This window comes from Chelonoidis abingdonii, chromosome 2, assembly GCF_003597395.2.
Source record: "Chelonoidis abingdonii isolate Lonesome George chromosome 2, CheloAbing_2.0, whole genome shotgun sequence".
Classification (NCBI taxonomy): domain Eukaryota; kingdom Metazoa; phylum Chordata; order Testudines; family Testudinidae; genus Chelonoidis; species Chelonoidis abingdonii.
This window is the reverse complement of record NC_133770.1, coordinates 128,934,903-128,941,063: the sequence shown is the minus strand read 5'-3', so window position 1 is coordinate 128,941,063 and position 6,161 is coordinate 128,934,903.

Genomic DNA, 6,161 nt, shown 5'->3' with positions numbered 1-6,161 from the left:
AGCTCTAGTAGCTTTTTTACCCAGCGTGATTTTTGCCCAGACAGACTCTGTCTTATCCATTCCTCACTTCTTATTTCATTACAGTTAACCTCATCATTGATGTACAATGCTACTCCACCACCTTTGCCTTTCTTCCTGTCTTTTCTAAACAGCACATAGCCTTCAATACCTGTACTCCAGTCATGAGTACTATTCCACCAGGTTTCTGTTATCCCTATAATATCCGGTTTCACTTCCTGCACCAGTAGCTCCAGTTCCTCCATCTTGTTACCTAGGCTCCTCGCATTAGTGTACAGACATTTTAATTTTTGGCGTTTGGCGTCAGTGACATTCTTTACCCGTTGTGCACAGACCTTCTACCACCAGCATCACCTGTTAGTCTAGTTTCTACTCCGCTTTTCCTCCTTGGGTCAATTCTTCGGTCCACAAGCGTATCCCCTCTCACTTTGTTTACTTCCCTCTCCAGGTTAAATTCCGGCGTGGAGATCTCCTGAACATCTCCCAACCATCTCCCCCAACTTCCTAGTTTAAAGCTCTCTTAATGAGGTCGGCGAGCCTCCATCCTAGAAGTCTATTTCCCTCCTTACTTAGATGAAGTCCATCCCGAGAGAACAGTCGTCTGTCCGTAAATGCTTCCCAATGACCGTACATCCCAAAGCCCTCCTTATAGCACCACTGCCTGAGCCATCTGTTAATCGTCATAATCTTGTCGCTCCTTCGTCGCCCCGCTCTAGGAACCGGCAGAATCCCACTGAAGATCACCTGAGCCTCGATTTCCTTGAGCGTCTTCCCCAGTCTGGCATAGTCCTCCTTGATACAGTCCAGCGAGTAACTAGCCGTATCATTCGTTCCACATGAAGGACAATCAACGGATTCTTTCCCGCTCCCGCTAGGATCCTTTTCAGCCTCAGGTCCACATCCTGTATCTTAGCACCCGGCAGACAGCACACCCTTCTGTTCTCCCGATCAGCTCTAGTTACAGGCCTGTCTATTCTTCTCAGTAAAGAGTCTCCAATCACGTAGACTTGCTTTCCTGGTGACAGTGTGATTCTCCGGTCTATCCCCCGCACCAGCTGGCCGCAAGTCCTCTCGATTCGTATTCGCCCTTGCAATCCTCCTAGGGCTCATACTTGGTGTCGCCTCCATTGACTCCTCCCCTCCTTCTGCAGGACTAGCTGCTCGTCTCTTTTTCCTTGCCCTCTCTCCTTCAGCGAGCACTGCTGTGCTCCATCTTCATTTTCCAACCAGCAAACCTGTTCCTGAGTTCTATTTCTCCGTCGCTGGCCCGTCTTTTCTCTGCCTGGTTCTCCTAGTCACATGCTTCCACCGTCCACTTTCCTCAAGGCGGCACTTCATGCAGACAAAACTCCTTTCAGGTGCCCCCTCCAGGACCATGTATATGCCACAGCTACTGCATCCGGTCATCCTCAGTGTGTCTCTACCTGCTGCCTCTGTATCAGTCATAGCCTTCCAACTCTGTGCCTGCCAGTCCAAGCCACACACCGCACCACAGGCCCCCAACAAGCACTGGGCTGCTGGCAGACCTCTGCCCCTTCCCTTTTCTGGCTTGTTGGTTTCTCTGCTTTAGTCTCCTCTGGAACCTCCCTGTTAGCAGCTCTGTGTGCTGGCTCCTGTGCCGCTGCAGCTGTCTCTGTAGTAACTCAGAGCTCTCCCCATTTAGTGTCCCATCACTGGCTGTTGGAGATATTTGGCTACACGCCACTGTAGGCAGTCTCATCATAGCATCCCCTCCATAAATGTATCAAGCTCACTCTTAACACAAGTTGGGTTTTTTGCGCCCACTGCTGCCCTTGGAAGGTTTTCCAGAACGTCACTACTCTGATGATTAGAAACCTTCATCTGATTTCAAGTCTAAACTTGTTCATGGTCAGTTTATATCCGTATGTTCTTGTGTCCACATTAGTTTAAATAACTCCTCTCTCTTCCTGATATTTATTCCTCTGTATTTATAGAAAGCAATCATATCTCCCCTCAACCTTCATTTGGTTAGACTAAACAGGCCAAGCTCTTTGAGTCTCCTCTCATAAGACACCTGGTCCAATTTAAATTCATCTTTCTTAAATATGGAAGACCAGAATTGCACACAGTATGTGAGATGAGGTGTCATCAATGCCTTGTATAAAAGTACTAACACTTCCCGTCTTTATTGGAAATACCTCATCTGATGCTTCTTAGGAATGCATTAGCCTTTTTCACAGCTGCATTGCACTAGCAGCTGATAGTCATCCTGTGATCAGCTAATACAACCAGTTCTTTCTCCTACTCTGCCACTTCCAACTGTCACTTCCCCAGTTTATAACAAAAATTCTTGTTGTTAGTCCCTAAGTGGATGCCTTGCACTTTGCACTACAACATTTCATCCCATTTCTATAACTATTTTCAACTCTACCATTTCATGATCACTTTCACCTAAGCTGCCTTCCACTTTAAAATTCTCAACCAGTTCCTTCTTATTTGTCAAAATCAAATCTAGAACAGCTTTCTCCACCCTGTGAAGTAAAAAATTGTCTCCAATACATTCCAAGAACTTGTTGGATAATCTGTGCCCTGCTTTGTTATTTTCCCATCAGATATCTGTGTAGCTGAAGTCCCCCATCACCACCAAGTCCTGTGCTTTGGATTATTTTGTTAGTTGTTTAAAAAAAGCTTCATCCACCTCTTCTTCCTGGTTAGGTGATCTGTAGTAGAGCACTGCCATGACATTATCCTTATTCTTACCCCTCTTATCCTTATCCAGAGATTTTCAATAAGTCTGTCTCCTATTTCCGTCTTAACCTCAATCAAGTGTATACATTTCAAATATATTAGGCAACACCAGGTATCCTTCTATACCAATATTCCAGTCATGTGTATTATCCCACCAAGTCTCTGTGATACCAACTATGTCATAGTTTATTTAATATGTCATATGCCAGTTCCTTTAGTATTTTGGATGGAGATTATCAGGACACCCTGATTTAGTCCCACCTCAGATATGCTATTTGCTAATTCTATAACCTCATTCTCATTAGCTATCCTGCCAGTACGCCTAAGCTCTTCTTTAGCCTTATTAAAAACTGAGGTAAAGTATTCGTTTAGATGTTGGGCCATGCCAAGATTATCTTTAATCTCCATCCCATCCTCAGTTCTTCTTTCCTTGTTTTCTTTTTATTTGTATGGCTATAGAATCTTTTACCACTGGTTTCAATTTCCTTTGCAAGGTCCATCTCTGCTAAGCTTTTGGCAGTTCTCACTTTATCCTTACATTTTCTGACCTCCAAAAGGTAGCTTTCCTATCTGATCCATTCCCTGAAGGCCTCTGCTGTCTCTTAAGGACCTGTTTGAGATGCTTGCTTGTCCGGTTTGGTCTGAAACCCTTCCCTACAAATGTTTTCTCCTTGCTTTGGATGCAGGCTTCATATAGTTTCTGCAATTTTGTCTTAAAGTAAATCCAAGCCTCCTTCACATTCAGATTCTTGAGTTCTTCAGTCCAGTCCACTTCCCTAACTAATTCCCTTATTTATTTATTCGTTTATTTTTTAAAATTGCAGTTTTGAAACCAAGTTGCAGGCCTATTTTTGTTTATCCTTCCATTTAATTTAAACTGAACTCATGTTGTCAGCTTGAACTCTGGAGGAAGGGGATAAAAATGTCTGACAAGAAGGAACTGTATCACTATGCTGCTTGAAATTCAGAGAGAAATATTTCTAAGCATAAGCAAGGGATCCCCAAGCTGCTTAGTTTGGGTTACCCATAAAGAACATATAGAGCTTGCATATATAGCAGCTGCTATAACCTTTTTGCACCCAAGACTGTAACTCCTTTGGGTATGTTTACCTGCTTTAACCTGGTAATTAACACTCATCTCTTTTTTCTCAGTTAATAAATATTTAGTTAGTGTTATAGGATTGGCTACAGATGTTATCTTTGGTTTGGTTTTTGATGTACATTTGATCTGGGGTAAGTGACTGGTTCTTTGGGACTTGGAGTAAACTGAGTATTGTTGTAAGGGACCATCTATCACAGAGGTAAGCTTTCTTAGGTGGCAAGATAGATTGGAGTATCCAGTGGGACCATCCGTGGCTCTGTTTTAAGGCTGTTGTAGTGCTTGAGGAGTAGATCACACTTGATACTTGGAGACAGGATCTAAATAAATCTAAGTATGGAACACACAACCAGTTTGGGGTTTGTACCCTGTTTCTTGACAATCTTCCCTGAGGTTAGCACTCATGCTTGTGAGCCACTTAAGGTGGCTTGACAACATCCATTATCTGCCATTAGAGAAACCCAGACTAAACATTTGTCCAGAGATTTTTTTCCTCCAGCTCTATGCTTTAAAGTTTGGAATTATGCAGTTTGGAATCTGATTAAAAGTAATTTATGTTAAACTGATGTATATTTTATCATTATTTTTGAGACTGTCTCAGATACATACTTTCAGGTCTGATTTCTTATCCACAGTAGCCTCGGCATATCAAATCATTTGTTTCAACCAACAGAACTGAAAATTAACTCAGAGGCTGGGTTAAGATTGGTTAAGTTATCCCTAATGTCACTATAACACATTTTAAGAATGAGCTCAGCCTCTTATTTGGCATTGACTGTAATAATTAATGTCAATGTTAACTGTTTAGAATTCTCTAACTCCTCAAAGCATTTCCTTGTAACTTTCCCCCAAATTCATTTCTATCCTAACTGTGTGTGTGAGAATGTTTATTAGTCTCCCCCTTTATTTCTCAGTTACAGACAGAATGGTACCACACTTTAACAGGCAGTAGTGGTGGTACCTACGTTCTTACCATTTGTTTTGGGCACCAGCTGCCTTTGCAGGTAATTAAACTAGACTGGCTTCAAGTCCCACTTGCATATAGAAAGATTCTCTTGTAATTTTCTTTCATATTTCCTCTGGGGACATGCTTTGGGTTCTTTTTATTTACCCTTAATATTTCTCTTTATTTGCTTTTATAGACTTTTAAAAAAATAACATATAGGTGGAAAAAAGTAAAGTTTATATTAAACTCACTCAAGCATGTTGATTTTGAAATCAACTACTTCTTGAGGGGATACCTTAGGCATGTTATAGGAATTTTATACTGTCAAACCTAATTAGTCATGCCTCTGTAATCCATGGTATATGTTACTTTGGTCTCTGAAACTCTTAAAGAGATGTTTCACATGCTAATTTTTTCCTAAATAAAACATCTAGGGCTAGATCCTCAGTTGAAGTAAAGTGGCCAATATACTTCAGTTGAGGATGCAGCCCATAAATCACAAATACTGAAAAAAATCCACATGGGCAAACCTTTAAAGTATTAAGTTTCTAGATTTAAAATAGTTATACTTATAAATTTAAAATTTTGTGTTGTATGAACAAAAATAGAATTAGTTACTGCATGTTTACACAATTAAATGCTTAAAAGCCAGAAAATGCCAACATAATCATAGAAAATTAGGGTGGGAAGAGACCTCAGGATGTCATCTAGTCCAACCCCCTGCTTGAAGCAGGGCCAGCCCCAACTAAAACATGATATCTGACTATTCCCCAACACTACTCTCTCATGTATATATGTTATGATAGTTTCTTTTTCCCCCATGGTCATATACTATTTCTCAAATACTGCTACCCCTTTTGATCTGAGTGGTTAGCCAAAAATTTGGGACCTTGTACATTATTCCAGTTAGGAGGGGAAACTGGTGATGGATTTTTTTTGATGCAATTATGTTCATTTACAGACAACCTGTTTCCCTGAACACAACAGGGATCAAACTATGAGGCAGTGTCTGTGCTCACAGTTCCAAGCTTCTCTCGGACAGCATTCAGGCCGAAAGCTCCCTCTCTCAGGGCCAAGCTCTCACTGCTTGTGCTGACTGCATCCTTGACTTTTCTACTCCTTTTTTTATGTCCATCTGTGGTGTGTCTCACTGCTTCTCCCCCCCACCCTTGCCGCACTAATCAATAACCAACACAGCCCTTCTGCCCACATAGTTCACATTCCTGAGTGACCTCACACTACCTTGGTTTTAGGCAGTGACATGTACCTGAGTTTGGTTGCAAGCCCCTATGGTTCAGCTGTCTGCTTCCAGAAAGCATTTGAGTAGTTTATTTTTCATAGATTCCAAGGCCAGTGATCATCTGTGTTATACAAGTTTCATTTCTTGTA